Here is a 26,053-nt window from a genome sequence, read left to right on the forward strand (position 1 = left end):
AAATATATGAAGGGGCAAGACCATGAAGTGATTTAAATACAAATACTAAAACCTTAAAATCAACTCTGAAACGAACAGGTAGCCAATGAAGTGATGATAACACAGGTGTAATATGTTCTCTCTTTTTTGTCCCTGTTAAAAAACGAGCCGCAGCATTCTGTACCAGTTGTAATCACGAGAGAGAGGACTGATTTGATCAGTCTTTTTCTGATTTAATTGAAGGAAATTATTGTCCATCCAAGCCTTAATGTCCTCTAAACAAGCTAGCAGAGAGGAAACTGAATCAGTACCTGATTTTAATGGAAAATAGAGCTGAGTGTCATCGGCATAAATGTGATATGAAACTTTATGGGCCTCAACAATGGAACGAATAGGGAGTAAGTATAAGGAAAATAAGGTCGGACCCAGAATTGAGCCCTGGGGCACCCCACAAGTGACAGGAACTGAGCTTGATGAAAATTCTCCAATTTCCACCAAAACATTCCTGTTTGCGAGATATGATGCAAACCAATCTAGTGCACCATCACGAATGCCAACTTCAATGTCCAATCTCTTTAACAAGATACGATGATCCACAGTATCAAAAGCCGCACTTAAGTCCAATAATAGAAGAATAGTACAGTTACCGGAGTCTGCGGATAGTAAGAGGTCATTTACTACCCTCAAAAGTGCAGATTCAGTGCTGTGTTTAGCTCTGAAGCCAGACTGAAAAGGATCCAGAATATTGTTAGAGATTAAATAGAGGGAAATTTGGTTTAGTACACACTTTTCCAAAACTTTGTGCAAAAATGGAAGTTTCGAAATGGGCCTATAGTTATTAAAATCAGAAGGATCGAGATTATCTTTTTTGAGTAAAGGATGGACCACAGCCTGTTTAAGGCAGAGTGGAACAGAACTCATTTGTAAAGGAGCTATTGATAATAGAAAGTAGACTTGGCAACACAGAAGACAGAACATCCTTTAGTAACTTTGTTGGAATGGCATCAAAAGAGCAAGTGGTTGGATTCATGTTAGAGATAATGCTCAACAGCTCGGAGTGTGAAATAGTCTGAAAATTTGAAAAAGCAGAGGGGCAAACATTTGCATATTTATAATTCGGAGTTAAATTACTAAAGATCTGTGCCCTGATTTGAGTAACTTTGCTTATAAAGAAGTTGCAGAACTTCTCACGTAAGTCTGGGCTAGGTTCTGGGCCGGCTGTTCTAGATTGGTTTAATACTGAATTTAACGTAGAAAACAGTATCTTTGGGCAATGGGAATATTTTGAGATTATGTTAGAGCAGTATTTTGCTCTTTCCAAGGAAACTGCTTCTTGGAAGTCAGACAAGTTACTCTGTAAGATTTGATATGAGATTTGTAATTTGTCCTTCTTCCATTGTCTGTCTGCTCTTCTACATTTTTTTCTTAATGATTTTATGTCACTATTGAACCATGGTTGATTATTTGATTTCAGTTCTTTGGTTTTATAAGGGGCAATTATGTTTAAAATATGAAGAATTGAAACAACTTACCAACTCCTCAACATTCTGATTCTGCAATGATATCATATCACTATGAGCTGGAAGGGCCAAAAAAGCATCCATAAATTGCAAAGCAGTGGAAGGGTTAATAGACCTTGAACGGTAGGTATTGGGCTGGTTTACATGACTAGACAAGGAAATCACACTGTCAAACAAAACTGGCCAGTGATCAGACAACCCAGCATCACTCACAGATATATTACTGATATCAAGGCCTACTGATAAAACTAGATCAAGAGTATGACCCAGTTTGTGTGTTGGTCCTGATATGTGTTGTGTGAGGTTAAAAGAGTCTAAAAGATGAACGAAATCTCTCACAAGAGGTTTCGAAGGACAACAATAATGTATGTTAAAATCACCAAGAATCAACAACTTGTCAGTACTTGAAACCACATTGGATAGAAAATCTGAAAACTCTCTTAAAAAGTCATTGTTAACTTTTGGTGGTCTATAAATCAAAACACAAAGCAATGGGCTAGTAAGTTCTACTTTACACATTAAGACCTCAAAAGTAGTGTAAGCATGCACTGGTAAGATCTTACATTTGAAACAGTCCTTAAAAATGACAGCAACACCTCCACTCCGACTGGAAGTTCTAGGGCAACTATAATAGTTACAGTGTACAGGGGAAAGTTCAGATAAAGGGCTTAAGTCATTTTCTGTAAGCCAGGTTTCAGTGATGAACATGAAGTCCAGAGTGCTTGTTACAAAGAAGTCATTTAACAGAAATATCTTGTTTGATACTGATCTTGCATTTAACAAGGCCATTTTAATCTCTGGCTGGTTAGGTTCTAACAGAGCGAAATCGGGACGAGGCATCTCTGGCAACAAGCGAAGTAAGTTGAAGTTCACCCCACACTGAGACGAATGGCGACGCCGCAACAGTCGCTCATTTGACGATATTACAGGAATATTGCCTGGTAATGCAGTCATAGTTGATCGTGTAAGCCGCGCAAGGCGAGCACCATGGTGCACATAACGTGAGCGACGAAGAATCCCTAGATCTGCACACCGTAAGTAAATGTCTGATGACAAGCTAGTTCCTGACCGATTGTTCAATCGCATGAGTTCAGAGGATGTAAAAGTAATTGCCATACTCGGTAGAGATGAGAAAACATAGACGTATCGTTCCCTATTCCAAGAGACGATACTTCTAACAGACAGAAGAATCCAGCAGACGGAGAAAAAGTTCATTTTTGAAGTCCCATTTAGGGATCGTCACTCACCGATAGCCGGGTCCAGGCGTAATTCTGTCGAAAGTATCGATGAGGTCCAGGTGAAAGTCAGGAGATAATAATACAAAACACACAGGCCACGGGAAACAGGATCCGATGGAGATTTAGCGTCGATGAGTCCGAAGACAACCAATACGGCGCCAGATCGCAGACACTCAGATGATGAGGTGAAACGGCAGTGCTGATTCACAACATGTCCAAACTCCGACAGAGAGTCGAACAAGGCCGACAGGACGCCAAATCGCTGACAACCAGATAACGAGGTGAACAACAGCACTGATTCACGAAGACGTCCAAAATCCAGCAGCCCGGCAGCAGTGTAGCAAACTTCCCAGGTCGGCTTTAGCACCAGCTCAAATAGAGATTGCGATAACTCGTTTAATACGAAATACTGGTTAACACAGCTCGAAATCCAAATAAATAAAATAAAAATAAAATTGATAAAACAGGTTCGGCGAGCAGCGGCAGACAGTGCGCACAGCGTTCACTCAACCGGAACCGGAAATTGAACAGCTGTGCATAGGTTTCAACAAACTTCTGTGTTAAGAGAAATAACACATAGTGTCAGGAGAAACAGGCTGGATTCAGATGCGGGTTTACACAGAGCTTTATTTAAGCAGAGGAGGCAGAGCAGATGAGTAAAGTTCCACAGTTTCGCTCGTAGTGAGAGGATGAGAAGTCGAAGCAGATGAGTAACGTTCCACAGTTTAGTACGTATGACCACCGAGACCGGAGGGATGACAGCTGGAAGCTTCTAGGAGCTCTGCGCTTGTAAGAACAGAGGAGCAGAGAAAACAGCTAAACACACTGGAGCCTGAGGACAAGACACGACAAGGTGAGTACAAAGATCAGCTAGAAGATCAGAGCTATTGGAACGAGTAACAACAGTCTGACAATAGACAGAGAAACACAGGGAATAATAAAGGGAAAAAAAATTAGAAGAACATAGAGAACAGGTGGCGAGCAATTAAGGTTAACAACGGGGAAACAAGGAAGGCGGGGAAAACTCAATCAGGCAGACGCGGTGAGCTGTCAAACCATCCAACACACACACACACAAATACACACACACACACCAAAAAGGCAGGTGATTAGGCCCGAGACCCGACAATTGGTTGAGTTAAAGGTAATGCAAAATGTGTAGTCCTTATAATCACTGAGATGTTTTAAGAAATGACACAATGTTAAATTTGGCACAATATGTGTAGTCCGTGAGCAACACATCATTTTTAAGAGTGTGCTCACCATCATAGTGCATTATGTACTCAAATAGGCGCTTGTGAATAAAAGTTATTTATATAAGATTTTGTCAGTTGCTACATTTAAATTTAAAGTGCTAACTTGATTAACTGTCTTTTTTTGCAAAATAAGCATTATCAATTAGGGGTTCAGGCATGAAAATTTAAATAATATACAATACAATGAGTCTGTCCAGTCATTGAGCAAGTTTGAAACATTTTCTTGTACATTGTGTGCACATGCATTCTGTACTCGACTATTGATTAAATCGAGGGGTGAGAATCAGAAGGGCATAAGTGACATTTTGGGTGATATACAGTGGTGTGAACAAGTGTTGTCCCCCTTCCTGATTTCTTATTTTGCATGTTTGTCACACTTTAATGTTTCAGATTATCAAACAAATGTAAATATTAGTCATAGATAACACAAGTAAACACAGCATGCAGTTTTTAAATAAAGGTTTTTATTATTAAGGGAAAACAAAATCCAAAACTACATGGCCCTGTGTGAAGAAGTGTTTGCCCCCCTGTTAAAACTGGTTTATCACACCTGAGTTCAATTGCTCTAGCCACACCCAGGCCTGATTACTGCCACACCTGTTCACAATCAAGAAATCTCTTAAATAGGACCTGCCTGACAAAGTGAAGTAGACCAAATGATCCTCAAAAGCTAGACATCATGCTGAGACCCAAAAAAAATTCAGAAACAAATGAGAAAGATGGTAATTGAGATCTATCAGTCTGGAAAAAGGTTATAAAGCCATTTCTAAAGCTTTGGGACTCCAGTGAACCACAGTGAGAGACATTATTCTCAAATGGCAAAAACATGGAACAGTGGAGAACCTTCCCAGGAGTGGCCTGCCGACCAAAATTACCCTAGGACCACCGCAACGACTCATCCAAGAGGTCACAAAAGACCGCACAACAACATCCAAAGAACTGCAGGCCTCACTTGCCTCAGTTAAGGTAAGTGTTCATGACTCCACCATAAGAAAGAGACTGGGCACAAATGGTCTGCATGGCAGAGTTCCAGGACGAAAACTGCTGCTGAGCAAAAATAACATAAAGGCTCATCTCAGTTTTGCCAGAAAACATCTTGATGATCCCCAAGACTTTTGGGAAAATACTTTGTGGACCGAGACAAAAGTTGAACTTTTTGGAAGGTGTGTGTCTCATTACACCGCATTTCAGAAAAAGAACATCATACCAACAGTAAAATATGGTGGTGGTAGTGTGGTGGTCTGGGGTTGTTTTGCTGCTTCAGGACTTGGACAACTTGCTGTGATAAATGGAACCATGAATTCTGCTTTTTTACCAAAAAATCCTGAAGGAGAATGTCCGGCCATCTGTTTGTGACCTCAAGCTGAAGCTAACTTGGGTTCTGCAGCAGGACAATGATCCAAAACACACCAGCAAGTCCACCTCTGAATGGCTGAAGAAAAACAAAATGAAGATTTTGGAGTGGCTAGTCAAAGTCCTGACCTGAATCCAATTGAGATGCTGTGGCATGACCTTAAAAAGGTAGTTCATGCTCGAAAACCTTCCAGTGTGGCTGAATTACAACAATTCTGCATAGATGAGTGGACCAAAATTCCTCTACAGCGCTGTACAGACTCATCTCCAGTTATCGCAAACACTTGATTGGAGTTGTTGCTGCCAAGGGTGGCCCAACCAGTTATCAGCTTTAGAGGACAAACACTTTTTCACACAGGGCCATGTAGTTTTGGATTTTGTTTTCCCTTAATAATAAAAACGTTAATTAAAAAACTGCATGTTGTGTTTACTTGTGTTATCTTTTACTAATATTTAAATTTGTTTGATGATCTGAAACAAAGTGTGACAAACATGCAAAAAAAAAAGAAATCAGGAAGGGGTCCAACAATTTTTCACACCACTGTATATATATATACACTCACTGGACACTTTGTCAGGTACACCTTGCTAGTACCGGGTTGGACCCCCTTTTGCCTTCAGAACTGCCTTAATTATTCGTGGCATAGATTCAACAAGGTGTTGGAAACATTCCTCAGAGATTTTGGTCCATATTGACATGATAGCATCACGCAGTTGCTGCCGATTTGTTGGCTGCACATCCATGATGCGAATCTCCCGTTCCACCACATCCCAAAGCTGCTCTATTGGATCGATATCTGGTGACTGTGGAGACCATTTGAGTAAAGTGAACTCAAGGCAGGATGGATCCATGCTTTCATGTTCTTTATGGCAAATTCTGACCCTACCATCTGAATGTCGCAGCAGAAATCGAGACTCATCAGACCAGGCAACGTTTTTCCAATCTGCCATTGTCCAATTTAGGTGAGCCTGTGTGAATTGTAGGCTCCGTTTCCTGTTCTTAGCTGACAGGAGTGGCACCCGGTGTGGTCTTCTGCTGCTGTAGCCCATCTGCCTCAGGGCTCGACGTGTTGTGTGTTTAGAGATGGTATTCTGCATACCTTGGTTGTAATGAGTGGTTATTTGAGTTACTGTTGCCTTTCTATCATCTTAACCAGTCTGCCCATTCTCCTCTGACCTCTGACATCAACAAGGCATATTCGTCCACACAACTACCGCTCACTGGATATTTTCTCTTTTTCAGACCATTCTCTGTAAACCCTAGAGATGGTTTTGTGTGTAAAATTACAGTAGATCGGCAGTTTTTGAAATACTCAGACCAGCCCATCTGGCACCAACAACCATTCCACGTTCAAAGTCACTAAAATCCCCTTTCTTCCCCATTCTGATGCTCGGTTTGAACTTCAGCAAGTCATCTTCACCACATCTAGATGCATAAATGCATTGAGTTGCTGCCATGGGATTGGCCGATTAGCAATTTGTGTAACCAAGCAATTGAATAGGTGTACCTAATAAAGTGGCCAGTGAGTGTGTATATATACAGGTGCATCTCAATAAATTAGAATGTTGTGGAAAAGTTCATTTATTTCAGTATTTCAACTCAAATTGTGAAACTTGTGTATTAAATAAATTCAATGCACACAGACTGAAGTACTTTAAGTCTTTGGTTCTTTTAATTGTTTGATTTTGGCTCACATTTAACAAAAACCCACCAATTCACTATCTCAACAAATTAGAATATGGTGATCAGCTAATCAACTCAAAACACCTGCAAAGGTTTCCTGAGCCTTCAAAATGGTCTCTCAGTTTGGTTCACTAGGCTACACAATCATGGGGAAGACTGCTGAGAAGACAATCATTGACAACCTTCACAAGGAGGGTAAGCCACAAACATTCATTGCCAAAGAAGCTGTCTGTTCACAGAGTGCTGTATCCAAGCATGTTAACAGAAAGTTGAGTGGAAGGAAAAAGTGTGGAAGAAAAAGATGCACAACCAACCGAGAGAACCGCAGCCTTATGAGGATTGTCAAGCAAAATCAATTCAAGAATTTTAGTGAACTTCACAAGGAATGGACTGAGGTTGGTTCAAGGCATCAAGAGCCACCACACACAGACGTGTTAAGGAATTTGGCTACAGTTGTCGTATTCCTCTTGTTAAGCTACTCCTGAACCACAGACAACGTCAGAGGCGTCTTACCTGGGCTAAGGAGAAGAAGAACTGGACTGTTGCCCAGTGGTCCAAAGTCCTCTTTTCAGATGAGAGCAAGTTTTGTATTTCTTTGGAAACCAAGGTCCTAGAGTCTGGAAGAAGGGTGGAGAAGCTCATAGCCCAAGTTGCTTGAAGTCCAGTGTTAAATTCATTGTGTTGGTCCATTGTGTTTTTTGAAAACCAAAGTCACTGCACCAGTTTACCAAGAAATTTTGGAGCACTTCATGCTTCCTTCTGCTGACCATCAAATGGTATATTATATAGGCACTCAGTTACTGCTTAGCCACAAGAGAGAGAATGCAGAGAAGGGATGATTATTATTATTGTTAATGATAATCAGTTATACAATTTATTACTTCAGTTTCATTCAGTTAAAGGTATTTGCTATCATATTTTTTATTATAATCCTTAGTAAAATAGTAATATACTGTATTGAATATTTTTCATACTAGTTAAAATCTATTAACATTTTATTTGCTTTATTTATTGCCCATTTACTGACATATCACTCCATACTCATAAATATAAAAATTATAATTAAACTTTATTTGCAGTACTACTTGTGCACAATGCACATTTCTCAATTTTAAGCCTAAAATGTGTTTTAATGGCACTATTAATGAGGATTATATGATATTTGAATAATATTTATATGCAATATATTTAAAGTGTAAATAAAGTATAACATAGTTCCATTTTTAACACAGTCAAATATAGTTCAGTATATCTTTAGTTGGACTTCAGCACTACTTTCTTACAATTAAAGTGTATTAAGTACAAAATTAGTTCCAATTTAGCAGACTTTAAGTATATCAGTTTAGTAATGTCAGACTCTGTTTATTTCCTTATTTGGTCTTCCTGTTCCTGTCCTGATTGTGTTATTTGTTCCAGTTGTTCCCGTTCTGTTCCATTGTTCCCAGGTGTGTCCCATTAGTTTCAGTATATTTAAACTGTGTCTGCGACTTGTTTCCCGTCTGGTATTGTCCGTCTCACCTCAGTGCTATGTGTGCTTTCCTGGTGTTCTGTTCAATAAAGTTCTGTCAATTGGAATTTCCTACATCTCCTTGCTTCAGCACAGTAGGCACACATGACAAGTGATATGTAAATGTATTTTTAGTATACTTGGCATGAAATTGTATATATAATTTTCATTAGGGAATAGTGTTGGGAATCGTTAGAAATTTTCAGGTTCCATTAAAATCATTAAACAACTATTATAGACATAATGGTAAGGAAAAATGCACAATACTCAATGCTCAATACTGTTTATTACTTACTGTCAACATAATTTAAAGGTTGGCAATGTCAAAATTCAACATACATTACAGTTTACAAATTTTCCGGTTCCGATTCCGGTTCCATTTAAATTAACTATTATTATGTTTTTTTACTATTTTACCTTCATTGAATGTAGTGTTGCTGGAAGGTAGTAAGTAATGTTGAGTAATGCTAGGTCATCAATCAGCATCAATCAAAGTTTATGTTTTTTACACGATCAATAACATTTTGCTGTTCAAGCAGGAATAATCTGGTTGGCCAAATAATCCCTTGAGGGGTAAGACACTCGTTAATTTCCCTAAATTAATTAAATATAAACTGTTATACTTATAACCATGTATACACACACTCCATAAAGCCCCTATTTTACAAATAATAATGCAGTCAGAAGATGGTTGTCAGGAACTCACAGTCACAGCCACCCCAATCATCACCAGCACCTGATCCTAATCACTCCCAATCCCAATCGCCAGAGTACTGATCACGTGCAACTGCACCCAGCTATCACTCACCTGGATAAAGCCATCATCACGCCAGTACTCCGGCGTCCAGTCTACTGTTAACTACTCCGAACTGGTGCCAACCCAAGCCATCTCCTCTAAACTTGCTCTTTCTCTGTCCTCAGATCTCCATTGACGTTCTCCAGTGATTCTCCATTGCTGTCTTCCCTGTCTCACTATCCAGAGCTCTGGGCTTCATCCATTCAGTTACTTGCCATAGCGTTGTCATACTGTATCCTGTAAATAAACTATCTGCTTAACTAATCCTCCATCTGTATCCTGGTTTGTGACAGAAGACCGGACCTAACAAGACAACCATATGGATCCCCAGTCACCTTCTGCAGGAGCTGGGCAACCTTCTCCATGCAGCACTCACATCTACATCCACTCCCCAATCTGACTCTGCCAGTCCCATGGCGCTGCCTGCGTCATATGTGGGGGAACCAGCTGGATGTGGCGGCTTTCTTCCACAAGTCTCATTATACATCGAGGCGCAACCGCAGAAATTCTCCACCGACCGTACGAAGGTAGCCTTCTTAATTTCTCTACTGTCTGGGCGCACCCTGCAATGGGCAAAGGCCATATGGGATGCTAATAGCGTTATGAATAACTCTTAAGAAGCTTTCACCACTCACTTCAAGGAAGTATTCGGCTCCTCTGCAGGTGAGATCTCCGTCGCCGATCAGCTACTGCAGTTGCGTCAGAGAGAGACATTGACCAGTGAATATACCATCCAGTTTCTAACGTTGGCGGCGGCTAGTGGATGGAACAAAGCAGCTCTCTTGAGCACTTGAGCACAGCTCTCTTGAGCATCGCCAAGGTCTTAATCCCCGGATCCGTGCTCAAATGGTGATCTACAAGGATTCCATTGGATTGGAGAATTTATATGCTAATCACACTTCACAACACCTAGCTGCCTGCCCAACTGCCGAAGCCGCCCATCAGTCTGGCTCTCCAGCCAGCAGCCCGCTAGTACTAGAGCCCAGGCAAGTTGATTCTACTCGACTATCCACCGAGGAATGTAAACACAGGCTTGCGGTGGGATTCTGCTTTTATTGTGCCGCACCTGATCATGTCATCCATGCCTGCCCCGTCAAGCCCCCACGTCCTACGGTGAGTACTATTCAACAGAACCCTGTAATTTCCACGCTTTCCACCATGTCAGTCCAACCACTCACTCCAGACTGCTCTGTCTTTGTTTCAGCCCTGGTTGACTCGGGCTCCTCGGGCAACTTCATCTCACACAGCCTCCTAAGTCGTCTCCAGTTTCCTCGCTGTCGGCATGCCCAGGAGCTCTGAGTGGAAACCATACAGGGAAAACCGTTAGGACGTGGGCGGTTGAAATTTCAGGCACCTCCATTAACCCTCAAGATTGGGCTCTTACATGAAGAGGAAATTCACTTCCTGGTACTGGAGTGACCAACGGTGGATAACATCCTGGGACGTCCCTGGCTCACGTTACACTCTCCAGAAATCAGATGGGACTCCAGTGAGGTAGTTCGTTGGAGCCAGTTCTGCCATCAACATTGTCTCACTGCCCTTCCACGTCCAGCAATCCAATCACCAGTGTGTCAAGTGGCATCCACCCTCATCGAGGGCCCTGAGCCTAATGTCGCTCCAACGATCCCATCTGATTATGGCGTTCCAGGATGTTTTCAGCAAGCAGGCAGCCACTCACTTACCACTTCACAGGCCATGAGACTGTGCCATCGACCTGCTGCCTGAAGCAAAACTCCCCAAGGGTAGAGTATATCCATTGTCCATCCCAGAGTGCAAGGCTATGGAGGAATACATCCAGGAGGCTCTCAAGCAGGAATTCATCCGACCATCCAGGTCACCCTCTGCCTCTAGTTTGTTCTTCGTGGGCAAGAAGGATGGGGGCTTGCGGCCATGCATCGACTACGGAGCCCTGAATTCTCAGACGGTCGAACTCCCTTATCCACTTCCCTGGTCCCTGCCACCCTTGAGGAACTCCGTGGAGCCCACGGGTCTCCAAGCTGGACCTGCGGAGCACCTATAACCTCGTTCGTACTCGAAAAGGTGATGAGTGGAAGACCGCCTTCATTACCCCTTCCGGGCACTAGGAGTACTGCGTTATGCCGTATGGACTCGCCAATGCCCCCTCTGTATTCCAAGGATTTATGAATGAGGTGTTCCGGGAATTCCTCCACAAGTCAGTCATCGACTATATACTCATCTATTCCCGGAACCTGGCCGAACATCACCATCACGTTACGCAGGTCCTACAAAAGCTACGACAACACCATCTATTCCTGAAGCTGGAGAAATGTGAATTCCACCACTCAACAGTGCAGTTCCTCGGCTATAACATCAGCCCAGAAGGTATCCAGATGGACCAGGGGAAGGTAACCGCCATCACTGAGTAGCCTGTTCCTCAGTCAGTGAAGGAACTCCAGAGGTTCTTGGGATTTGCTAATTTCTTTATTCAAGATTTCAGTCGACATACAGCTCCATTGACCACCCTCCTTCAAGGAAAGCCCAAGTCCCTGTCCTGGACTTCCACTGCCCACGAAGCCTTCCAAGCACTCAAAAAGGCCTTCAGCACGGCTCCCATCCTTCACCACCTGAATCCTGAGTCTACATTTGTGGTCACAGTGGTCACAGTTACCGGCGTGGGAGCCATGCTGTCCCAGCAGTTCGGTGAGCCTCCACGCCTCCAGCCTTGTGCATACTTCTCCAAGAAATTGACCCCAGCAGAGCAAAACTACGACATCGGGAACCGGGCGTTGTTGGCTATCAAGCTCGCTCTTGATGAATGGAGGCATTGGCTGGAGGGAGCAAACAACCCATTTACAGTCATTACCGATCATAAGAATCTCCAATACCTACGTGATGCCCGACGACTGAATCCCTGGCAGGCCCGCTGGGCCCTATTCTTCACCAGATTCAACTTCAAAATCACCTACCACCCTGGAAACTGGAACTGCAAGGCTGATGCTCTCTTTCCTCTACACTTCCCTGACACTCCATCTGACCCCGAGCCTATACTCCCTCCAGCCATGATCATCAGCCCCATCATTTGGAGTTCGGACAAGGACATCAGAGCGGCTACATGGAACAAACCTGCTCTGCTGGGAGGCCCAGAAGAGAGGATTTACGTCCCCAGGTCCCAGCAGCAATCCCTTCTGGGCTCAGTCCACTGTATACCAGGCTCTGGACATCCAAGCAGCCAATGGACCCTCTCGCTCCTCCAAGCTCGGTACTGGTGGCCCAGTATGTCCCGGGATGTCATCAGGTACGTCCAAAGTTGCTTAGTCTGTGCTATGTCTTCCACTCCTCGTCAGCACCCGGCAGGCAAACTCGTGCCCCTACCTGTTCCTCAGAGGCCCTGGTCCCATCTGGGGATTGACTTCGTGACTGACCTGCCCATATCCGAAGGTAACACAATGTTTCTTGGTGGTTGTGGATCGCTTTTCTAAAGCCTGTAAATTAATTCCCCTGCCAGGATTACCAACTGCCCTGGAAACAGCTGAGCACCTATTCTCCCATGTCTTCCGGAACTTTGGGCTACCTGAGGATATTGTGTCGTGTTCATTTCCCGGGTGTGGGAGGCCTTCTTCCACCTACTGGGTGTCACGGTGAACCTGTCTTCTCCGGGTATCATCCCCAGATGAATGGCCAGACTGAGCTGAAGATCCAAGAACTCAGACGATACCTCTGGGTATACTGCCAAGAAGTTCAGCACAGCTGGAACCGCTTCCTTCCCTGGGCCGAGTATGCACAGAACTCCCTTTGACAGAGTACCACCAGCCTCACCCCCTTCCAGTGCATGCTCTGCTATCAACCTCCACTGTTCCTGTGGACAGGAGAACCATCGGATGTTCCAGCTGTGGACTACTGGTTCCGAGCGAGCGAGAGAGTGTGGGACTCAGCTCACATCCACCTCCAGCGCACTATACGGAGACACAAGGCCTTTGCGGATGCTCAACGTGCCGCCACTCCAGTTTACCATCCAGGAGATAAGGTATGGCTTTCAATTCAAGATCTGCGTCTCCGTCAGCAATGCAGGAAGCTGAGTCCCTGCTACATTAATCCGTTCACGGTCGAGAGGCAGATCAACAAAGTCACCTACAGGCTACACCTACCCCCCAGGTACCGCATTCACCCCTCTCTTCATCCATTCAGTGACTTACCATATCGTTGTCATACTGCATCTTGTAAATAAACTATCTGCTTAACTAACCCTCTGTCTGTATCCTGGTTTGTGACAATGGTGTGATGTAATGAGTGTTTTCCACATTTTTAAACATTTAAAATGCATGAAAATATTTTTTTATCAATTTGTTTATCACTCTTGAAATGACCTGTACATTAAATAATCTAACCCTCATCCTTACATAACATTAGCAGTCTATTTATTTAGTGCTCCAAGTTGAAGTCAGTATGTATATTAATGACAATATGGGACAAATATAATATAATTTAGTGGCAGCAGGTGCTGCGTGCTGCCGGTACATGTACATTCAGACAAAACGACGTGCAAAGTTATCAAAGGCATGAATACGCGTACAGTCATGGGAAACGTGTTCGGTAGTTAAAGATGCAATGCGAGGCAGTGCATCTGTGGAGTGCGCGTCACTGGAATCAAAATGCTCAGTAATTAAAGAGTCAGGGCGGCGTTTCTGTTAGTTGGTTTGCAAAATCCTTTATGGGGAAACGGCGGCGCAAGGCTGCCCACAGCACTTGGTCATGTGTCGCACCAGAACCGTTTTCGGAACCGAAACTTAAAAATTGTTCCGGTTCTGAATAAGAACCGGTTCTCGGTTCCCAACCCTACTAGGGAAGGCATCTGTAAAGGCTTTTCAATCGCCTGTTTGGCCAAATAGTTAAGTGGCTGGGATTATTTACCATTTTTGTAAAATTAATCACATTCAATTTGATACAAGGACTTTTATGTGATTTTTATTTTATCACAATAGATTTATTTGTTTTGATTTTATTTATTTGCAAGGACAGTGCATATTAACAGCTCAACTGTAAAATATGCCAGAGTTAGCCAGAAGGCTAGTTTTCATCTGTAGTCCTAGGCCAGATGTACAGTAGGCACCCTAGGTAAAAGGTAAAACAAATTGATTATCACATGGCAAAATACAATAAACATCTCATTTGCTGCAGCAGCAGGAATAAGACACCATAACAAACATGCAACAAGGAGTTCATGTGCTACAGAGCTTAAGTGGGAATGCAGCTGGAGGCAACATGACATAAGAACACAAGCAGCAGTTCATAAAACAACTAAAATCAATATTAACATATTTGTTTTAAACTCATTCATGTAGGCTTATGCTTTGGTCATATAGTCATTAGATGTGTTTTTATACATGAAATGGAATAAAACATTGGTGCCAAAAAGGTGCATGTGACTTTTCTTTAAAGTAAACAACAACAAAAAAATAGTTAAAATAGTGTTCAATAAGTATATTGTCACCCATGTGTGTACAATTTGTTTTTTTATTATAAATGATTGAAATCAGTACACAAAGTCAGATCAAACTATGGTCAAATTTGTTTTGGCCCTCCTGTAAAGTTGGTGAAATGTCACTTACGCCCTTGTGGTTCTCACCCCTTGAAACGGTTAATGTTTTCACAACTGCCTGTTTCACATTGACACAGTGTGTTAATTTTAACACCTCTCTCTTTAGAGAGCAGTAGGATTGATCCAGCTGTAACAGCTTCTAGAACAACATGTAAAGCCGTGTCACATGGAGAAATAACTAAAAGATAAATAAAACATGTAGGCCAGACATTGACTTTTTATCAATTATGGAAAAGCAGCATGTAAAATTCATTTCTGCAAATAATAACTGAACTAATGCATTGAAACATAGACTGCAAATCAAATCAATTAAACCTCTCAAGATCTCAGAAGAGGATGATTAACCAACTCCAAAAACAACTTTTTATTTCTTATTTATTTACAGTGCATGAACTTTGCTATTGAAAACTACTGGACTATAAGAACTAAATTAGTCAAGGTGAAATGTCTTAATATTTTAAACAGATGACTCAAAAATGTAAGTTAAATGAACACTTATCAACAACACTTATAAGTACTGAAAGCTTATCTCAGTATTTCTGCATCTCCTGTCAGTCTATTGATAACTCTGCTGTGAAACACCAGCACTCTTGCACACAGTTCAGTTTCCTGAGGGCCCATGAAAAAAACTGGGTGTGATATAGATGGACCATTTTAAACATCCGTCCCTGCTTGCAGACACGCTTTAACGCTCACATACTATTATTCCAAGTGACCTGAGCTTGCATTTGCTAACAGTGCAGCTACTGAGGACATCATTAAATTTCTGGTTGTTTTAGTCGTAATGACCACCATGAGAGCATCGCTACGGACAATAGTTCTCAGTTCAGCTCAGTGTTTTCACAGAGTTTATGAAGGCATGAGATATAAAGCACATCTGAAAGGATCAGACCTGTCACTAAGCAGCTTCAGGTGAACTGAATAACCTACTACAGGTGTGTTTCCATATGAACTGATATATGAGAGAAAGATGTGACCCGAGCTCAACATCCAGCCTTTGCACGGCAGGGACAGATGTGATGTGATCTGATGCTGTCTGTGAAGAAACAAGACAAAATGATCACAAACACAGTGCTCTCACTTACCCCATATATTGTGAAGACAAGGAACTCACTTTTCTTTTCTGGGCAATAATGGAGGAAGTGTTCAGTTGCTGTTTTGTTTTGTTTTGCTTTTGGCAAAGACTTTAGGATATGTGAAGTGGCTTGACTAAAATATGTAAATGGACTCAAATAAACACTGAAATATTCATCAGTCACTCCATAAAACATCCACCGCATCACATGACACCAAATGTTGATCAAAGCCATGATCAGATCTTTATTCCACAACATGTGAAACATCTTTATAGACACTTCATTTCTAAAGACTTCTAGTCAAACTGGCCCTGAGTGAAGAATCAGATATTTATGCTCTTCTGTGAACGACTCACTGTTTCTGAACAAATCTTTAAAGTGAATAAATTGTTCTCATTCACTGACTCTCTTTGTAAGAAAAATAATGGATCTGCTTGTTTGCTGTTTGTGTTGAAAATGCTTATATTTCTCACCATGGTAATATTGTGCTTATATGGTAACACTAAAACTATTTCTGGAGGTGAGCAGCAATGTTTTTCTGTGGAGTCTCACTCTCGTCTCTACAGTTACAGGAACAGAGAATCAAGGATGATCTTTTGCACGAGGAAGCCTTTCCTCCCTCTCTGTCCCGCAGCATAAATATCTGATTCTTCACTCAGGGCCAGTTTGGCTAGAAGTTTTTAGAAATGAAGTGTCTATAAAGATGTTTCACATGTTGTGGAATAAAGATCTGATCATGGCTTTGATCAACATTTGGTGTCATGTGATGCGGTGGATGTTTTATGGAGTGACTGATGAATATTTCAGTGTTTATTTGAGTCCATTTACACATTTTAGTCAAGCCACTTCACATATCCTAAAGTCTTTGCCAAAAGCAAAACAAAACAAAACAGCAACTGAATATTTCCTCCATTACTGCCCAGAAAAAAAAAGAGAGTTCCTTGTCATCACAATATATGGGGTAAGTTGTCACAAGAGCAAGCTGACATTAGAAGCAAAACATCCAGATACTGGGGTAAGTTGTCACAATTGACTACACACACAGTATTCACACACAGTATTTGAATGAACATAATGAAAAAACAAATAAACAAAACAATCATCTTAATGGGCTTTTTTATTATTATTTATCTGGACACATTATCATGAAAAAAAAAACTCACACAAACGAAGATCCAAACTCACAGACACTAATGAAGACAAAACACAACCACATCCAGTGAGGAGAGACACAAACCCAAGAGAACAAGAAATGATGAAAATACAAATAATCTCAGTGCAAAACATCTTAATCGACTTCATTTTCTTTCATTTTCTTGTTTTATTTTTCTTTTGATTTCAGGATGTAATTCTCACACTACTCTCTACAAGAAACAGTCTTTAAATACTGAAAGCAAGAGTAGTTTCTTCTGCATTTGGTTGAAAATTTGGGAAACTTATTTTTTTTTTTTTTTTTTTTTTTTTTTTTACAGCATTTTGCTTTTCAATTCAACAAATATCTGACATATGTTTCATATAATGCTTCCGAATATATTGTGAATCTCAGCAGTCGTGGAAACGTCACATCTGCTGCTGATACGAGGAGCTCATGCAGTGATCTGTATCATGAACCTGGATTTGTGCAGCTCTTGTTCACAGAGGCGTAAAGTTCACCCAGCGGCTCATTTTCTGTTCCTCTGATGGCAGCGTAAGTCACTGAATCATCTTGATCCTGAAAGAACAGCACAGAGTTTCTCCGTCAGTGTTTGAACCACAGCCACATGTTGATAAAGCTTCATTTATCTGAGATTCAGATTCAGAACTACATCTCAGCAGCGTATAGACGAGAGAAGCTGCTGTGCTTTTCTCTGAACAGCAGTCAGTGATGAAGAACAAGAGAATGAGCTGCTGTCTACTCACTTTGAGTGATTTTACTGGATTTTTACTGGAACAAGAGACTTCAGAGTAAGTCACATCATCTGTCTGCTCCTAAACATTTAACACAGAACAGACATGTCTGTCACTGTAATATTTCAAATAATATGACATTATAGAACAGAACTGAATGTCTAATGGTTTCTTTGACTCACGTTGTCTCTCGCAGCAGCAGGAGTGGACATGTTGATCGTCTCATACGTCACTTTATCTTCATTCTCATCTTTGACCTTCAGACCACAAACAGTTAAAACTGATGAATCACACTTTATTGAGCTTTAAAGACAGAAATCAGATCTAAATCACTGTTATTGCTGAACTCACCACCGATTCATCAGTCTCTCTTTTATTATCTGAACCTAAACAACGTGCCTCAAATGATTACTTATAATAAAAGACACATACAAACACAGAACGTTCACAAAGCTAATGATGTTGAGGCAAGAAGCATTAAATTGAATGAAACAATGTTTGTTTGACTTGATAACTCTTTGAGATTGACATTACAGGAATAAAGTTGTGTTTGAGAATCTCAGAGTCACATAATCCACATGTTTCTGTGATACACACAATCTGATCATGATGTGCTTGTTTGCTGATCATTACAGTGAGATCTGAACGGTTTTTAATTGTTATAAAGGAGTAAATCTGAAACTCACCAGCTCTTTTTCTGCAGATCAGCCAGAGAACAGCAGCCAGGAAAAACAGCAGACGCAGCGCAGCAGCAGAAATCACTATCACTGAAGAAGAGACAGTCATAGTCAGGGACGGGACGGCCCACTGATCACATCATACTCACAGTGAAAGACAAAAACCATCGAGACGATGGAGGAGGAATGGGATTCAACCACTGTGACCTCTGACTTTTGATTTATGTCCTGTGACTGATTTATTGTCTATTGCTCTTCTTCATGCAGCTGAAATTCAGAGCTTTATGCTTTAGATCTGAATGATGTTCTGCTGGAATCATCTTCACTTAATAACATGGGATGCAATCTATATTTATGTGCCCCCCCTCCCCCCCCTCACCACCATTTAATAAGACACTGACATATTTCATTAATGTTTTATGGGATGCAGTACCGAGTGTAGAAGTTACTGGTGTGTTTGTAGTTGAGTTTGTGCTGTTGACTGGAGTCATTGCTGTCGTTGATTTAGCTGGATCTGTAAAAGATGAATGTTAGTTCAGATGAAACACACTGTACAATATGACAATCATATTTTAATCAGTTAATACACAAGATAACTCTAGCATGATGCACTGCACAGATGATGACAATGTACCTGTAGTTTTCTGTGTGTTTGTAGTCGAGGGATTCTGAGAGGTTGTGACTGCTGTCGTTGTTTCAGCTGGAGCTGTAAAAGATGAATGTTAGTTCAGATGAATCATACAGTAGAATATGACAATCATATTTTAATCAGTTAATACACAAGATAACTCTAGCATGATGCACTGCACAAAGACTATGATGATGACAATGTACCTGTAGTTTTGTGTGTTGTTGTAGTCGAGGGATGCTGAGAGGTTGTGACTGCTGTCGTTGTTTTAGCTGGAGCTGTAAAAGATTAATGTTAGTTCAGATGAATCATACAGTAGAATATGACAATCATATTTTAATCAGTTAATACACAATAACTCTAGCATGATGCACTGCACAAAAGACTATAATGTACCTGTAGTTTTGTGTGTTGTTGTAGTCGAGGGATGCTGAGAGGTTGTGACTGCTGTCATTGTTTTATCTGGATCTGTAAAAGATGAATGTTAGTTCAGATGAATCACACTGTAGAATATGACAATCATATTTTAATCAGTTAATACACAACATAACTCTAGCATGATGCACTGCACAAAGACTATGATGATGACAATGTACCTGTAGTTTTGTGTGTTGTTGTAGTCGAGGGATGCTGAGAGGTTGTGACTGCTGTCATTGTTTTATCTGGAGCTGTAAAAGATGAATGTTAGTTCAGATGAATCACACTGTAGAACAGAGATCTCCAAAGTGTCCCGAAATCTTTTTCTATACTGTATTTTCCAGTTGCCTTTTTTAAATGATCTGAAATTTGCTGATTTACTTTCCAAAGACATTTGTATAATGCACAAAATGGCAAAATAAACCATAGACACTTAAAGTACACGCTAAAATAAACATTTTTAGTTGTCATTAATTATTATTTCTTGTTTTTGTAAAAAGCTTTGACATTACTACATATAATTAGTTGTTTGAAGTATTTAGACAAAATATTTGAATGCAGTGATTGTAGAGATAGCTTAATGTGTTGAGTTTTTGTAAGGGGAGGAGCCCCGTTCGAACACGTTTGAGCAGTGAGCGCGCGATGTTTGAAGATTCCGTTCTTATTCAGAACCGGTTCTGGTTTTTGAAAAGAACCGGAACCGTGAACAATTTCTAAGTTTAGGTTCCGAAAACGGGTTCTGGGGCGACACGTGACCAAGCGCTGTGAGCAGCCTTCCGCCGCTGTTTCCTGTAAAGGATGTCACAAACCAAATAACAGAAACACCGTCCTGCCTCTTTAATTACTGAGCACATTGATTCCAATGACGCGCACTCCACAGACGCACCGCGTAACTACCGAACACATGTTTCCCACGACTGTACACGCTCTCGCGCCTTTGATAACTGCACGTGGTTTTGCAAAAAGCAAAAAAAAAGCAATATGTTATTGATCGTGTAAAAAACATCACCTTTGAAGCACATGCTGATTGATGGACTAGCATTACTCAACATTACTTACTACCTTCCAGCAACACTACATTCAATGAAGGTAAAATAGTAAAAAAAAACATAATAATAGTTAATTTAAATGGAACAGGAAAAAATTTGTATACTGTAATATATGTTGAATTTTGACATTGCCAACCTTTAAATTAAGTTGACAGTAAGTAATAAACAGTATTGAGCATTGAGTATTATGCATTTTTCCTTTCCACTATGTTTATAATAGTTGTTTAATTATTTTAATGGAAATGGAATTGGAATCGGAACAGGAATTTCTAACGATTGCCGGGGCTGTATATTAAAGTTAATAATGCTGCAAATATTGTTCAGTTTCTTGCACAGACTGATTGTTTTGCTTCATATTACTTCAATGTATCGTCAGGAGACACTGGTAATAATGTTTTGAAGGTTTTTGTTTGTTTTTTGTTTGTTTTTTACTCCAAGTGATGGTAGCCATTAACTTGCATTAAATGAATCACCAAGGACCAGAGCTAAAGCTCATAATATTTTAAGGTTCTACTGAAGAAAAACTCAGCTGCGTCTTGGATGGCCTGAGGATGTGTAAATTAACAGCAGATTTTCATTTTTGTGTAAATTGTTTATAATGGAACATCATAAGTTTCTGTTCCTACATTAAAAGTCCATGTTACCAAAATGTAAATAATCCTCGTGAAGACAGAACTCCAGCAGTCGTAACAAATTGCTTAACATTACTGATGGTTATGAAATGATAAATTTCGTGATTGTGCTCTTATGTTGTTAGACTCTGAAGACACTAGAATCCTCTTCATTGAGCACGAAGGTGACATGCTCTCATCTTCTCTCCATCTCAGTCCAGCCTCACTGAAGATTATCATTATCAAGGAGAAGTTGTGATGGACAATATTGATGACTTGCCAAAAGCTATGTGCATTCTGAATGGACTTGCATACACACTGCATCTCAACTATCCTAAATCTATGAAGAACACGTTCCAGTTCATCAACAGGTATTTCTCATGTTGGACCAAACCCAGGCTGCAAACACTGAGAAAACAGCTAACAATGTAAGGAAATCCGAGAAGCTTTAATGAGAAGCCACTTGTGTTTTTTTTTTTTTTTTTTTCAAGTGTGTTCTGTCACTCTATATCTGTGCTGTTAGTGCTCAGTTAATGTGTGTTCACAATTCTTCAGCCAAGTTTAAAGTTACAGAGGCTTGCCTCCGTTTTAATGCATGCCCAGTCTTTAATGCATATCCAGGCATTCACAAGGGATATAGCATATATTACTGAATACTGTGTTCATGTTTCTTCTACAAAATAGTTACAATTGTTAGTAAGCTGTTTCAAAGCTTATTTTTACTTGTCTTGTGGCTGAAAAAATTGTGCATTGAAATTATTTTTTCTTTTTTTCAATTTATTTGAAACAATGTTTAATAGAATAAATCTCAAAATCTGTCTAATTACATTGACATTACATAGATATAACATTTATCATTACTTAAAAACATTTGTTAATGTTATTTGCTAAAATATATATATTGAGTATGGTTCAGTGCAACAGGTTTCTTCGCAAATTTCTAGTGAAGTCAACTAATTTGGGTTAGGCACTAAAGAAGGTTTTTATAGCTATATTTCTCATGTCTGTGTGATAGTATTCACTGATGGTTTTGGTATCACGTGAAGATAGTTTGAGGTTTCAGTTTTTTTTTTTTTTTTTTTTTTTTTTTTAGTGTCTCTTAATTTTATAATACGTATGGCTGCAAAAGTTGGACACTTAAGAGACTGTATCCAGTGTCATCTTGACCAAAAATAGGCGTTCTTCACTGTTCACAGTTATTTCCAACAAACATGGAGTGTGAGACAATCCTTAATCACTTGTTTTATATGTATCCTGATGTGTGGACACTTTCACAATCACATTTGATCATGTTTCAGTCGTTCTCACTGCTCTTTTTCTTGAGTAATAAACACAAACAGGCTGAGCCAGTGAATAACGATGATCATCTAGTCATTTTACAATCACTGATTTGTGAAAACTTTCTCAGAAACTCTTCCCTGATTCTTTGAAGGGGTCATGACATGTTATTTATTTTTTAAATATACAAGGAAAGCCATCATTGACAGATAAAGCATGATGAAAGGTTTGCACTGCAGCTGCTGTTAGATCTTAGTTGACGCACATCCTGCTTACTTTACAACTTAAAATAGTAAAGAAACCCCCCCCCCCCCCCAAAAAAAAAAAAAAAAGAACATTGTTGCAGGATGCTGAACACATTTACAATGTATCATTGATTCAGTTTTTATATAGAGGTCTATGTTTTTTTTTTTTTTTGTTTTGGTGGAGATCTGCAACTCCTGAAAAACATGTAAAATAAATTTGGTAACACTTTCTATGAAGCCCATATTTATAATACATTATAAGGGTGTTATGTGCACCTGTGTGACATTTATCTTATGAGTCCGTAGGTGGCGTTGTGGCGGATTTTTTATTACGTGAGAATCATGTGACGTCTTCAGGGATTCCTGATAAAAGGCTCCGAGACGACAATGGCGTTCTCTCTCTGTTACTCTGCTTCCCTTTGTTCTCGCAAGCGTCTCCTCTTGGAGGCTGTGTTTTTTTGGTTTATGTTATGCTCAGGTTTAACTTGTAAATTTGTGTTTTGATGAGTGGTATATTTCTTATTTATCAGTAGCGGGTAGTGTATTTATTTATCAGTTCAGGTTTTGTTTATTTAGTAAGAACTGAGCGAGGGAAGCAGGTCTCCGGAAGACTCACCTGTTTGTATTTTTATTTCGGGAGTCAGGTAACTTTATTTTGAGAACAGGTGTAGTTAGGAGAGTTTTAGAAATATTCTTTGTGAATTGTTGCACATTATTTTCTGAATGTTTGATTTGAATTCCATAAATTAATTAAATAGAGGCACCTTTAAATTCACATCAGGGGTTGTGCTTCTTTTAATATGTTCGGCGGTGTGCTTTGATTTAATTGTTTGAATTAACGAGCCTTAAAATGGTTATGGGCCGTAAACAAAGGGTATTCTTAAGGCAGTATAATGAATGAATAATGCATTATAAAAAACCTTATAATATTTGATATAATTTCATGAATAAACATAATTTATAACACATTATAATACTTATGTATTTGTGGTTATAACTTTTAAGAGTATGATTATTTATAACACCATCTACCTTTACATGTATTATGAACTATATCATATGTGACAGGTTTATTTAAGATCTGCACAGTTTCTTACAACATCTTGTGAGTGGTTAGGTGTTGAGTGTTATTTAAGTGTTTTCTGTGAGGCTAATGTTCATTTTTTATGTGAGCTAGTTAATACTTTCAAATGAAAAAAATACCAAAATAATCAAACTGACATTATAATAAAAATAATTAAAAAAAAAGCAAATGTGTCACATTACACATTCATCTGATCTGATATCTGATCTTATGGTTGTTTGAGAAACAATTATTATTAGTAGTATTACTTATAAGTGGTCTTTGTCTGTTTTAAGTAAAGTAACATAAGTAACATGGCAAGATATGAGACATAATACATTATATCTATGAGAAATATAATCCATTTTAAGTGGATGCAACGTGTTCATTGTGTTATAAATCATCATACTCTTAAAAGCTATAACCACAAATAAGAAAATATTATAACACATTAAAACTGTTCTTATGAATATTCATGAGATGATACAACATATTATACATTTTTTTATAATACATTATGCATTCATCAATGCATTTAGAATACCTTTATAATGTATTATAAATACGGGCTTCATAGAAAATGTAACCATAATTTTTTTTTACCCAATTTTTTCCACAGTAATTTTACACTTGTCTAGAACAAATGCATCACTATGTTTCATATTTTTATTGTATTTGTTTTTATTTTTTTACCCTCAAAATATTTATGTTGTATGTGTTTTTATTTATTTTAGGTGGGGTATTTTTTTACATGTTCATATGACAGCTTAAGATATTATCTGATCTCATGAAAATATATACAAGACAAACTAAAATATTTTGTCAATAAAATGAAATTATTAACTTTTTTAAATAAAATAATGCCGTTTTTTTAAGAATTAAAAAGGATCTGATTTTAGAGTTTGACGATGAACAAATTGCATCCATGCTTGTGACGGCCCACATAAACGAGCAAAAATGCTATACATTTCTTGAAATAATAATTTCTAAACATTAAACACTGACTGTCAGTCTTTATTCACCTGTTCCTCGTGGTTTCTCATTAAAATACATTAAAGTAAACAGTGTAAATTACATCGTTAATGTCTCAGAATATCAGACTGTAACGCAGTGTTACAACGAGCCGCATCTGTGCAACTGTGATTTAAAACTGATTACTGTCTTCTGCTAGTTATCAAAGCATTATAAAAACTATCTAAACTGATAAATAACAGATTGGAGATTAAAATAACAGCAGATTGACCTCATTTTAAATGAACACTAAAAACTGAGATGAAAAATGGACTTTTACTTATGGTAAAATACATGTTCGGCGTTTGGCCCAGTTTTTCTCTATATACTGTTGATATAGTGTTGATATGGCCACTAGTAAATACAGTAAATTTTGTTCTGCTAGCATGTGTGGAAATATTGAAACCAGGTGTGTTACAACTAACCCCTCGTTACTCTGTGCCCCGCGCTCCCCTACAAACCCTGTATAATAAATAATAGTTCAACAATCAAACTTCATGACTGAAAGAGAGGAGAGAGCACTCTCAGTTTGGCTTTAAATGCCAAGCCAAATACAAAACTTATTTAAAGTAAATGTTGTTTGTAATGAATGGCACTATATATAGGCCTATGAATTTTTTTTTTTTTTTTTTAATTTATACGTATATTTTTCCATTTTATTTCTGTATTGAATACCATTAAATGTAAAGGATTTGGAATGAGGGGAAGTAAAATACATGTTTATAATGTTTGTTAATGTTTCGTGTTATTTACTGGTAGGACTGTTTTAAATTTTCCTCTGAATGTAATAATAAAATATGACTTCTACACCGATGAGACTTATCTGTTTCTGTTGTTCTTAGTTGAGTTTTTTCTATCAACAACACAAGTTTGACCTGTTGAGACTTATGTTCTGGAGAACACAATATGATATAATGTGGACCGTTTGTATCAATAAAACAAGCGCATTATGTTCAACACTCCCACCACATTAACTTTAGTCTTAAACTCTGGTATAATTATCAGGGCTTTGGAAAGGTTTGGTCCCCGGCTCTAAAAATTGTCAATCATATTTTAACTTTGACAATCATATTATCATACACAATCATATTTTAACTTTGATCACATTACATAAAAAGTTAATTTTTTGCTGTCAGGTTTCATTTCCTTCATTCCCTGCAGCAGTTTCTGGACTGTTGTTCATTAGTTTGCATCAGTGCTTTGAGTTTCTCGTCTGTCAGA

General features: G+C 39.3%; 1 pseudogene; it reads right to left on the reverse strand.

The window, feature by feature from the left end:
* Positions 1 to 26,053, reverse strand: part of LOC109092172 — a 1,055,107-nt pseudogene that overhangs the window by 1,016,843 nt on the left and 12,211 nt on the right.

Source organism: Cyprinus carpio, unplaced genomic scaffold (genome assembly GCF_018340385.1).
Source record: "Cyprinus carpio isolate SPL01 unplaced genomic scaffold, ASM1834038v1 S000006675, whole genome shotgun sequence".
Lineage (NCBI taxonomy): Eukaryota > Metazoa > Chordata > Actinopteri > Cypriniformes > Cyprinidae > Cyprinus > Cyprinus carpio.